Raw genomic sequence first — 14,285 nt, 5'->3', positions numbered from 1 at the left:
AGTACGAAGCCTCTATTATCGATTTAAATCGAACTTCATTAAGAGAATAGGTTATGATGTCATTTCATTTCATTTTCATACTTCAATTCAAGAAGAACAGTGGAAGTTCTTCTTTAAGTCATGGTTGGCACACCGGGTCGTTATTTTAGAAGTTTGTATAAATTTCTTGGCTATTTTGCAGTTTCTAATTTATTTAGCTATTTGTATTAATCTAAATGCATTAAAATCTTCATTTATGTTCAAAATTAAACAAACGAAATATTTTATATTGAATTTCCAGAAAAATATGCGAACATAAGAAGTTAAGTACGGCTTTGGATCAGTTGGTTAAGGTGCGCTGATTCTGAGCTGCACATTTGGCAAGACCCGAGTTCTATTCCTGATACTTGCAGTCTCAAACAAAATTATTTACGAAAAATTAAATACAAGAATTTTTCAAGACCACTGATGATGGGTATTTGGCAATACTCGAAACAGCTGTATGGTCAGTCAAAAATTCAATTAGTTAAAGTAATATAAAAAATAAAATTTTTGTTGTTGTAGTTCACTACTGTTCGAACTACTGTATATGCTAAAATAATAAGTAATGTAAAATAATAAAATAATAATACAAATAATAAATAGTTATATACATAAGTCCTCTACAAAACAATAGTATTTAAAACTTAAAAATAAAAAAGTATAATTAATTTTCTTCAGACAAAAATTCAATTAATTAAAAATAATAAAAAAATGTTTGTTGTTGCATTTTCACTACTGTGCGATAAAAAACTCTCTGTTAAAAACAGTAGTTTATAGTTAACAATTTGATTTCTTTCGTCAAAATGCACTTTAAAAATATAATAATAAAATAATATTTTCTTTAAATTAAAAAATTAAATTAAGTTATATTTATAATGTATCTTCTTAAAGTCGCTGATTAGTCGCTCTTAGTTGATTCTTTCGTTGTTTTAGCTCAAACACAAATACTATTAATTCTATTCTGATCTTATCTTTACAAAACTGAAACAAATAAGGACATTTTTCTACCCTGTATAAAATTTGGTAACCGGAAAATGTTTTTAATTACATATTTGCGCTTTGTTAGTTATGCCAATGTTAGCGAAACAAATTGTTCATTTCGCTTCTAGAAATTTTACTTAATACTCATTCACATGCTCGAGCACAAACACAGAACAGACTGGAATTCAAATACATAATTACACTGGCCAAGATGGCAGGAAGATACATAGACATTAAGATACATAGACATTAAGATACATAGACATAGACTATGATAGATAGACAGTGAGATTGAGAGATAGTTAGACGAGCTGAGCCGAATCGCTTGCATGGCAAATGTTGTGTCATTTGTGTGCGAATTAAGTATTTAAGTTAAATAATCTCGCACAATAAAGCCTAGAACTCGTAACTGCCAGCATTGGTTGCATGCCATTAAATTGTAACGTTCGATGCCTGAGTGCCAAACAGAAATTCAAATTCAAATGTGAACACAAATGTCAAGCAAAATTAAACCCTGATTGCAAGGATTAGGCATTCAAATGTAAAATACAATTAAAAGGATTTCATTTGTTGTAACTTTGACAGAAAATAAAAAATAAAAATAAAAAATAAAAAGAGCATAAAATATCCTTCATAAAGAAGGTGCACATTTCGAGGTTCATTTATGCTCTAGACGGGCACTTACCAGTTGATGTGTGCATAACAACAGCAGGGATGTTATTTGCTTTTGGTATGACAATCAGTCAAGGTTTTTTTTTCTTACATTTTTTTGTTTGAAAAGTATATCAATTTTGTTACTTCTATAATTTAATTTCAGTGTACTTTATTGTTGCTTACTAAATCTAATTAAATCAGCAAGCTGACATTTCTTAATGATAGTCGTTTTTTACCTTTAGTCTTTGGGAACAGGACGCAAAATTTAATTTCAAAACTATTATAATTTGAATATTCCTGTTTGTTTTTTAGCTTTCAATTTAATCCAGAGACCACAAGCGTCTTATTTTGAACGAATTTTTGCGTGATATTGTGCAAAAATTGCATGATAATTACAAAAGTTTTCAGTCGAAAATTAAGCAAAGAAAAACCTTAGCAAACCCTAGCAAAATCAGCTTCAAACAAACTTTACTTTACTTTTTAATTACTTTCCTTACGGTGTACACTCACTGCCAATACTCCGGAACCAGGAGCAAGGAAGGAAAATATGAGGGAGCAAAATGGCACTAAAATTTAAAACAAATTAAAATAAAATTAGTTTTTACTTTATATATTTTTTTTCTTAATTTCTTTATTCGTCACAGAGAAAGCAAATAAAAATTTAACAAAAAATCTTAAAGAAAAACTACACAAAAAAATTAAATTATCTTCCCAGTGAGGATAAATAAATTGTTACTTTGTAGGTTGTCAGTTTTCATTAATCGACAGCTTGAATTTTTACCTTTTGTTGAAATTGCAGTCGTATCCTTTTGTAAATCTGTCTAACAAAAATTGAGGTTGTCTGTCAATTTTCCTTTTTGTGTTTCGTTCAGGCTTCACCAGTTTTTTCACATCTCTCTTTTTTGTTACTTTTATATTAATATTTTTTTCGAACTTTTCAGACAGATATGGAAGATAATAAATTCAGGATTAGATTATTGAATGAGTCATTTTATGAATAGATATACATTTATTAATATATAATATTAAATGAAATAAGGAGTAGGTGAGTGCTCACACAAACTTCATAATTTTTCCGTTTTTTCATTTTAAACGAGTCTTGAAATCGTTCAGAGACTACTCATTTAAAAACAACCACCTCTTATGAGTGAATGGATCAGATTTTAACTTCAGTATAGAAACTTTATGGCCTTGAACTGGACCAGGAAGAAGTCACTGGATCGAGGACTACTCTCCTTTTCTGACATTAGGAGGTCCGCAATGGCTGATATTCTGGCTTTCATTCGAAAGGCGGAAAGTCTTGTGTTCGGTTGGGATCTATTGCAGCACAAAAGATCAACCATGGTCGCAGTGCTCAGCTCCATTGGGAGCTGGTACACTGTTTATATTTATTTCTATTGAAATTTCATTCCAGTAATCAGTACCTAGAAATGTAGTTACCAGACACCTACCTAATAACTAGAAGGCCAGGCTCATCCAAGACAGAAGACATAGAAATTATTAAACGAGTCTAGCAACTTTAATCGACTTTCAATGAATTGAACAAAACCTGGAATGTAAAACCAAAAGACATTATTAGATTTGTCCATATCCTAGATAAATAGAATATTAAAAGTTAACTTAGTAGATTATCTCTTTTAAATCGGAATATCACATCACCATTCGCAAGTATTATTTTTAAATATCAATATATATTTTTCCGCATAGTATTTACTTTGTAAATCAATCCTAAAACTCAAAATTTCTTTACTATACATCATATCTTTTTAACTAATCCATCACAAAAAGCGGATATATCATCAATTTTTTAGTATATTTTTCTTTATTTTTAGTTTTTCTTTTTTTTTATTTGCAAAATTTTTAGTTTCCTCTCAATAATTCCAGTTTTGCATATTTTATTTGAATATAACTTTGACTATGTCAAACTTTCTAATCTTTTGATGGTTTGACATTTACTTCAATTTATGTAATAAGCACAGATATTCTGCACTATTCTGTATGTATTTCTATCTATTTGATTTGTGTACCTTTGCAATTTCTGTGCATACTTCACCCGCATCGAAAGTTGCTATGGTAAGCACAGGAAATTGTCAAAATGTCAAAGAAAGAAATATTTGAATTCCTTTAAGATTTCAAAAGTATATTTAATCCTTTAAGTGGTTATGATATTTACTCAGTTTCTATCGACGGAAAAAACTAAAACTGACAGCGCCGATATTTACTTCAGAATTCGTTAGGAACTTCTATTTTATTCCATCGAGAAATAAATGCAAGCAAATCGATTTGAAATTTTAGTAAAGTACTTGTATAGAAACTAAAACGGATTGAGAAAACGTTGGGAAAATAGTTTAATATTCACAATTAAAATAAAAATAAAAAAATTTAAAAAAAATATGATAGATGGCGATTTAGTGGTATTCAAAAGTAAGAGATATAATCATTGTATAAAAAAATGTATGTACAAGATTGTTTCAACAATAGCATATAACTAAATAGAACTTGATACTAGAATACTATCCTTGGGTGATAATGTTTCTAGATAAATCTTACCATATGAGTATAATATCAAGAGAACCAAAATATTAAGTTATAATGGATAACTGTATCTAATGTCTACATATCTAATTTGACATCACTGTTTAACTAACATTTATCAAACAAAATTGTCATTCAAAGCAGCTTATATTTAGTTTACGGTTTGCCATTTTATAAAATGAATCGTTTAACAACCACGTAACATGTTTAAATTTAGAAAAACTACTATAAACACTTTGACTCTTTAGTAGGTACAGTTCGAGATTTAATTCGGCATTAGCGTCCACCTGAAATCGCTATAGACGAACTGTTTAGAAATTTAAAGAAACTGTATCTGTAAAAGCTATACCAAGACCTGGATGTTATCATTAAAAATAAGTTCTATATACTTACCGGGTACATTAATTAATACTTATTTCCATCAAAATATCAACGCAATATGACATGGATATAATATTTACATACAGAATAAGATAATCAGGTTTACCGTGAGCTACACGTACACCTATTCCGCTGTGGTGATTTTAGATGTAATAATACTTTTTATGTCTTAGGCATAGGCTTAGAAGAATGTCAACGCTAAATGAGAATCTAAAAAGTAAGTGAAGTTCTCTTACTGATTCGTCTACTAACTTGTGAAGTCTCAAAGTATTTGGAAGAACTCGTATCAACGCAGAATATAAACATCAAAGATATTTCAAAGTCCAATTCTTTGTCCAGTCCGCTGCATTTCTGCATTCATTATCAGATGGCGTATCCAGAGAATGAATTGTAAACTAATATAAGCATGACTTTCTTTGTATAATGTCCCTAGATTTGGTTCTATACACAAAAAAGAATAATATAAAATCATGCCATAAATAAATCATCTATAAAAGAATAGTATTAAAATTCAACAAATAAAATTAAAAATATAATAAATTAATTCAATTATTTTATAATTGGTTTATAATTTTGTACTAATCTAAATCAGCAAATAAATTTGTTAATGAATTTTTACAGCAAATTAATAAAATTCCAAGTTCGAAGATACAAGTCAAGTACAGCTTTGGGTCAGCTTATGAGCACTGACTCTAAGCGTCATATTTGACAGGGTTTGAGTTCAACCCTGGGTACTTGCATTCTAAAACACTTATTGAAGAATAATTCAATATAAGAAATAATTCCAAGACCACTGATTATGGGTATTTGGCAATACTCGAAGCAGCTGTATGGTCAGCCAAAAATTCAATTAATTAAGACTAAATAAAAATATTATTGTTCCAATTCACTATTGCTCAGAACCTCTTATAGAAAAGTTAAATAAATAATTTCAAAAATCTAAACAAATCGTTCTAAAAGAAAGGTTTAAAAATATTATACGAGTTTTGAGATGATTGTTTCCTATTCAATTATATTTAAATTTTAAAGCAATTATTTCAAAACACCACTAATATTTTTAAATCTTTCTTACATAAGGATTTGTCCAGGATTTTGAAATAATTATGACAATCATTTGATGTACTTTACAAGTTTTATTTTACAAAGTATACTTTTGAGGTTGGAAAACTTATAGTAGTTGCTAACAGATATGTCCTGTAGAAGACCAATTTGAAGTGCAATTTTTTTTTTTAAGAATTTATATATAATATAACAAAATTTTTCTAAAATAAATATGCTAATTAAGAATCATTTAAAAAAAAGAATCATTTAAAAAAATCATTTTTCTCAAGAAAACAAAGACAAAACCACATAAATTAGTAGCATTGTAATCTTTTGATCCTTGCAATTGTTTCAAGTCCCGATTTCCAGTACTTTCACCTTTACTTTGCCACTTCCGTCAACTTACTTTGCAACAAATTAAAAATTGGGTTCCAGTTTGACTTAATAGTTAAAAAAAAAAAAATTTTACTTTTGTAAAATCTTATTCTACTTACTATTATTATCTGCGCTCTGAGACGCAAATAACACTCACATACACATGGTTTGGCTTTGGAAAGAGTACTTAACTCAAGTGTCCTGAAAGTTGTTCAAATAATAAGTCTACTTTAGAAATAATTCTTCGTTTTTTAGTTTTTATTTCTATAAAAACTTTAGTTTTAACCTCTTTTCAGTTTGGATTAATGCAAGTGTCTGAATGTCGGTTCGTTTGTTTGTTTGTTGGTTTCGGAACAGAGCCTAAGAGCATACGTGTGCTTGAGTGTGTATGTGTTTGTGACTATAGTTCTGGTATTTGGCTCAAGTTCACTTTTCCAAGTTATTTTAGCTGCAAAATTTGAGCCTATTCAACTGGAAGATAAGTTTAACCAGAAACTTTTTTGATAAGCATCATCGTTGTGTAAACATTTGGTGATACGAAAGCATTTCCTGGTATTCAGCTTTGCTGCAATTTGAAAGCATTTGACTTACTTGTGCAGTTGGAAAGAAAGAATGTTTTCTCCTTTATATACAAAATATTCTCATTTATTCTATTCATACATAAAAAAATTAAATTTTATTAAAAGTAATTCCAAAATGAATCATTTATTCTTGTAAAGTCGGTATTAAGCTTTGTATTTATTTCTTATTTCTATAAAATTTTATTATACTAAGAAAGAGGAAGAAGTATTATAATATTAAAATAATATTAATATTTTATTGTACATAGATTTAAATATTTTTAACATAAATAAAGATGAATGCAAAAATAATTTATATTATTTTCATTGTTTGTTTCAGGTTTACATTGTTGGCCACATACCACCGGGCTCAGATGAACGTCATATTGGCTTTCAACAGAATGGACACACCACATTTACGGAGAGCAACAACAAACGATACTTGGACTTGGTGCGCAAATATTCATCAATTATTCAGGGTCAATTTTTTGGACATTTACATTCGGATTCATTTCGTATTATTTATGATGACAAAGGTATTTTTTAATGTGAACTTATATATCTATTTACGGGTGTTGTATACATACATATATATGTATTTATTAAATATGTATGTCATTTATCAAATTTGAACTATGAAAATAATGCTAAATTTTATCGTTTTTGTAAACTTGTTTTATCACAAACTTTACGTTTATACATATTAGATATATTATTTATAAAAAATTTGTTACTCAGATTTAAAATCAGAAGAAAAGAAAAATCAGAAGAAAATAGAAGAATTAGAAGAAAAAAGAAGAATTAATATTACATTCACATTTTACAGCATATTGTTAAGTGCTTGTCATTAAATCTTCTCCTTTTATCTTCATTCGATATGTAGTTGTACCCACATAGTTGTAGAACAGTTCAGTAAGCGTAGGACCGCAGACCCATATGACCTGTTTGTCTACGTAAATAAAACTGTAAGAATGAAAAATCCTTATAGTCAATATGTCTACATAAATCAAATAGTTGATCAGTAAAAACAGTTTGGAAAATACATATGGCCTACATATCTACATAAATATAGCTGTTGATCAGTAACCATAGAGTAGATAACCTATGTGGCATATATGACTACATAATCGAACAGTTGCTAAATAAGCAGAGGGTAGATTTTCATGAGGCCCATATGTATACTTAAATATAACAGTTGATCTGTAAACGAGAATGTAGTCATTCAATTCTCTTTTTTTATAATATATTTGATTTAAGTCTCTAGTGAATACTCAAATATGAAATATAAAACTAATTAAAAATTTTATTGAAACTTTTGTATACAACAACTTATCTTAAAGCCTAAGAAAATACAGCCCAAAAAAAAATAAATCTGCCTACCATTATCTGTTTAACTTAAATGAAATAATCATATCTATCATATTCAGTCCAGACATATTATATTATATCATATCAGTCATATCATATACCACATACGTTTTCGAAATAAGTTCCTAATTCGCTGTCCAATAAGGGCTTACTCATGTATATCATAAGATTAGAATCATAACACTAGATTAGTATCATTTATAAGCCCACTTCTTGACCTATCAGATATTCCACCACTATCTTCATCATTTGCAATACTTTTGTCAAAAATTTGATCTCGAAATTTTTAACTTTCAAATCATACTTAATTTTCGGTGTACAGGTGACTTGAAACTCTTTGTAAACATATTTTTTTTAACCAATCGCTCGACAACACATATTATTTATTATAATAATTAATATACTAAATTCATAATAGTCGCCTCAATCAAACAAGAGTATAATGTCATAGCTTTATCACTCTGATTGTCACTTTGATTCACTCCAATTCACTCCAATATATATATATTATGTTAAATGAGAATGAAAAATTGAAGATTAGAAACCGTTTATTCCTTACTACTATTTTTTGGAATCTTATCTTTCCGATTCCTACTATTACGGTACTTGTTATTTTCTGATTCTTAAAATCTAACATTCATAATTCTGACCGTCATCATTTTGGTTCACTTTATTCTATATATGTGTTTAATGTTATTATCCTGGAAAAAGATATGAATGAGAAATCAAAAATAATTTTTCGTATATACACGTAATAGATAGATAAATTATCTATCTTTTCTATCTTATCTGCCTTTTTGAATTCTTTAAAATGTTCATCATTCTACGAGTAATACTCATTATTCTAATATCCGACTTTCAAACTTTTCACCCCTCCACTTTAAAGTCATTTAAATTTGTATAGTATCCAGAGTTAATCGATTTCTATACCTTACAATCTCCTAATCCTAGGTATAGAAAGTGAAAAAAAAATTGAGGGCACAGTCCTAAACGAAAACCCACAATACTAAATGGGTGGTATCGTATTTATGCACACCTGAATTATACCATTTACAACTCCTAAATACCCATGGTCGCCAGTCTATGTAGCTTTACAATACCATACTGATTTCGGTAAGCCTTTTATAAAAGTAATAAAGAACTAGTCACCGCTATATGACAGTAATCCATTATTATTGCTTAAGTGAGCTTTGTTTCATGATGCTGCTATTTCAGTACAATCCAACTTGCACCTTCTTGGCTTTTTCATCTACATTACACCATTTTGCTTTGAAATCGAGATGAGTACCTACGTAACAATATCAAATTAGAAATTAAACTAATTTAAAAAGAAATAAATTTAGACCAAAGTACAAATCCTGTGGTCAAAGATACAGGGATGATGTAGGTCTTAGTTTTTAACAAAATCTGTTAAAGATCCACCGTTAGATTTCTTCTAGTTTTCGCAGTTATAAATTTGACTTAAATTTAGTCGATCATTACTTTATAATATGAAACCAAAAAATAAGACTTTTATTCTTATTTCCTTCTATTATTTACCGCTTCTATAGTAGTCGTGAAAGAGTGCTCCATCTAAGTGTGACTTCCAACAGATTACTCACAAATAATAATAATAATAATAATAGTATTATATTTTGATAAATAATACAACATGAGATTTGGATTGTAATTCAATAGAATGTTTAAATTCTTATCAGTGGCGTATCCAGAATTGTACCAAGAGGGAGATATACCACAATATGTTTTTTTGGTAGTGTTTTTTGAGAATTTTATATGTAAATCATATCGTTAAAGAAAGATTTATTTTTTACTATTTAATTAGTAGTTTATTTTACAATCTTACGAGCTTATGAATACATTAAAGCCCCTTTTACAATTGCTGACTCTATTTATGGATCAACCTTTTTTATAGCAACAGGATTTCATGGAATTCATGTTTTAATTGGAACAACTGTAATTTATTAACAATTTATATATTTGCAAATATAATGTGTTGTTCTTTCTCTATTACTGTTCGAACCCTTCTAGTTTCTTAATTATATATTCTTTCTATATTGTAAAAATCTTTGTAAAGCCCTTTTTTTAATGAGATTTTTCTTCTTTTAAACTTTTAATTAAAAAGTTATTATTATATACAATATAAAAAACAATACATAATCTCGACAGGTCCACAAACCACAAATCATTTGCAAACATTTAGTTGCATTGTTTTTCATAGTTTCATTAATCGCTGTTGAATCCTTTATTTACGTCGCACTTTTTCCCGAAAAACTCTTCCAGTGAGTGAAACTTCAGATTTAACCCAATTGAAGTTCGTTCCACATGTACAACACAACACTTTTTTTGTTTATTTCATTTTAATGAATCCTCAGGACAACGCCAGCTTTCCTGTTGTTATTGTGGTCATTCGTCACGTGCGCTGAAGGCGCCATAATATGACAAACCAACTATGAAGCATAATTCAATTTCGTACGGATTTCGCTGCATGTGGAGAAGAAATTTCATAAAACTTTTCCTCTCGACAAATTTGACATAATTGGAGAATGAGTAAAGTGGAGAAAAGTTGGAACGGAAATAGGTACGGTTAGTGCGTGCACAGGATACGAAACTTCAGGAATGATACCAAATGAAGTGGGTTGCGAAAAAACTTTACGCAATCAAGTCGAACTATACGCTTAACTTCGTTAGGCTGCAGCAAATACTGCATATGAAATGAATTTGGTTTTGCTTTCAATTTAATTAAAAAAGGTAAAAAAAACAGAAACATTCAGAAAAATGTGAAGCAAGAAATAATATAAAATCAAAACCATAAGTAAAAAGTTTAAGTGTGAATCTGAAACAAGTATTACATGGAAGTACATAAAACCTAACAGCATATATACACGCATATTTTAAAATCAATTTGTATTGTTAGCATGCTTGTTGCATACCCGAGGCTTGGCAAAAATTTCACATCGAATCATAAAATTTGCATAAACATAAATACAAATATAAACAGGCTAACTAACATACGTAATAGGCTAAAGGGCAGGAGCATGTTTATACATAAACCTAAGCATGCAGATAATATGTAACGCCCATTGCTTAATAACCACAAAATAACCATCCATAGCCAATCGTAATGGTAACCCACTTACAAATTATTCACTCTGGTCGGGTTGAATTCACAGAGTGCCAGTTATTGATGTTGCTTATATTATTGCTGATGTTGTTAGTCCAGTTTGTGTTGTTTTCTCTTGTGCAGTCCGAAATTATAGCAAGAAAATGTAGATAAACATACACGAGTTTGTGTACGAATGAATTTAAGATAGCCTTTGACAGCCTTATTCGCATCTCACATTCGAAGAGTGTGACAGTCATAATGTCCTTAGTCACATTTATTTCTAAAATAGTCCATAAGGATTGATACAAGAAAAAAGTTTACTAAGAAATTGTCAAACTCTGTGGGAAAATTTGCAGTTACATTAAGGATAACAGCAGCAGCAACAGCAACAGCAACATCAACATCGACAGCAACAACAACAATAGAATGCAAACAAACTGTTTGAAACTACTTCCGGTTTGTCACACAACATTGTGTGCTTAACACAATGTTTGATATTAGCATGTATTTAGTTGGAGTAGTATATGAGCTAACCTATGTACAATGTATGGAAATATGTTTGCTTATATGTGTTTATAATACCTTCAGGACATAACAGACTACTGTTAAGAAAAGCAAGCAAAATAATTCAATTGTTGTTTGTATTATTACTCTTTGAGTCACATTGAAACGCACGAATGGTTCCAACTGAACAAGAAGTGAAATACAATACATGCCATTCAACATTGTTTGTACGCATAAAAAATAATAAAATATGACAAAGGAATGCATATATATAACATTCTACATAGATACTGTAGATATATGAGGAATATGGGATACAATATATGCATATTTGTCACAGTTTTGTGAATTAGTGTATTCAAATGTATTTGAATTCAATCAATTTGTTTGAATTTGTTAGCTATTTAGTTGCACACTTGGAAGTGTGCAGATACATATCCACAAAATATACAATTTGTAGAAAGAGAAGAATATTTGATAATAGAATTTCTCAAATTTATATAGAAAATTAATCATTAAGACATTTGAATTGGGTTAGTAAGAAATGGTATGATTGAATGATAAGACATTGTGACAAAAAAAGTTACTCATACGCAGTGTGGTTCAAGTTTTAATACTTAAATAGCTAAATATTATGAAGTATGATTTGTGAAGTACAAACTGCAGCTTATGTTGTTGATAATAACTAACACCTTACCTCCTACCTATGGATATACTCAATTTGATTGATTAAGCACTGATCAAACCATACTCTTACAAAAACATTCTTAAATTCTCAAAAGATAATTAATGGCTGATAACAGGTTTCATTACAGAACATTATAGTGTTAAATATCATCTTCATGAACTACGATTATCTGCTAAGGCGGAATTTAGATTATGCCTCTATGATAAGACATAAGAAACGCACAGAAGAAACTTATTTCATATGGAATTTCTTTCACCAGAACAGATTAAGAGCCTTTCTCTGGATTTGGTTCTGGACTTTGTTCATGAAGGTGAAATTACACAATATCAGCTGTTAATCCATTTAACATCAATCATATTAATAATAAATAAGATAATACTCAGTATGATTGACAGTAAGAAAACCTGACAAATCATTTTTATTATGGAACTCGTTGTTACTTATGAATAACACAACGGATTTCGGCAAACCTGCCTTATGTTACTTAAGATTTTCTAAGCTGAGCTTAAAGCATGGTTGGGAACACCACATTTTTAATAACTTGATAAGACACTTTAACTCAATGATTCTCTACTTTTTTTTGCTCAAGGACCAAAATGGTATCTTTGTTTTTAGTAGGGACCATAAACGGTAAAAATAATGAACTGTATGATTATTCAGACATCTATGGTATAATATATAATGAATTGTATAAGTGCATAGGTACATTATATAGGCTATGAAATAGGTATATAATTATTTGAACATTTGTTATGCATATTTTCAAATAGTTGAGGTCTCAGTTGACAAACTACAAGCTCTGTTTTCATACCTTTTCAATTTGATTCTCGGACCATCTTTAACCATCTCGTGGACCACTTATGATCTACGAACCACTGGTTGGAAACCACTGCTCTAATCTTTATATAGTTAGTGTTAGTTTCAATAGAAAGATTTCTATTAATTGGTTTGATATCGATCATGAAGAGTTTTTGGCGTATCAAAAAATATCATCAAAACTTTCATTACTTTGTTGCAATACAAACAAAAGAGATTATTGACACCTGAACAGATAATCTGCAAACCAACCATGTCTCAAGTACAAACTATAAATTATAGGCTAAGCATTATCTCTCCATGCATTGATATAAATCTTTTGTTAATGTATTCCACCATTATTTCGAACGTTCAATACATATAAATATACGTTACTTAAATATACTCGTAAGTATTCGTATACTCGTAATTAGGAATAAGACTTGCCGCTGGTTATAAAGAATATCGAACAGCGAATTATGGAGATAACAAAACGCAAATGGTCGTGGATCAAGCACAGACTTCGACGACCCGTAAATAATATAACAAGGCAATGCGATGAAACGCACAAGATATTTAGTGACCCGGCGCACCAACAAGAACATGGCGGAGAACAATTAAAAAAGAATTATAAAATGTCGGATTTACTTACAATGATATCAAAAGAACAACTCCTAATAGTGAGAGGCTCTATGCTTCAAAAAGAGTACAGGAAATTAGTAGTAGAAATTAGTAGTAAGAAATAAATAAATCTTTAAAGCTGAAGTACAACAGGAAGGATTTCGTCTGTGTGTAAACCAAGAAGTTTTTAAAGTAATAAGCACCTCTGCGCTATATAGACGATTATAATATAATAACATTAGTTAATGAATGCTAATAACTTATTTTTAATTTTTCATTTATAAGTTCTATAATTATTTTCCAATTTTCTTCTTATTGAAACTAATAACTAATTTATTATTAAACATTATATATATTCTCTTTGTTTATGTCAATAGAAGCATAAAACTATTTCTTAATTTATTGGTCAGTTTGTTTTGTAAGTTCGACTAATATTGGAATAAATTTTTAATGAAAAATATATTAAACTTTTATAAACTCTGTAAAGCTTATGACCCTAAAAAGGATTCATAAATTTTCACCTCATAATTTTACAAATTTAAAATTTGTATTCAAAAATAAATAAAATTTTTCTTTTCATAAAAACTTATGAAAAAAAGAAAGATATTATTTGTTTATGCCAAACTTCAAAGTCAAAACTACGGATTTTAGTTCTGTG

Source organism: Teleopsis dalmanni, chromosome 1, assembly GCF_002237135.1.
Source record: "Teleopsis dalmanni isolate 2A chromosome 1, ASM223713v2, whole genome shotgun sequence".
Taxonomy (NCBI): domain Eukaryota; kingdom Metazoa; phylum Arthropoda; class Insecta; order Diptera; family Diopsidae; genus Teleopsis; species Teleopsis dalmanni.
This window is presented reverse-complemented; position numbering follows the sequence as displayed.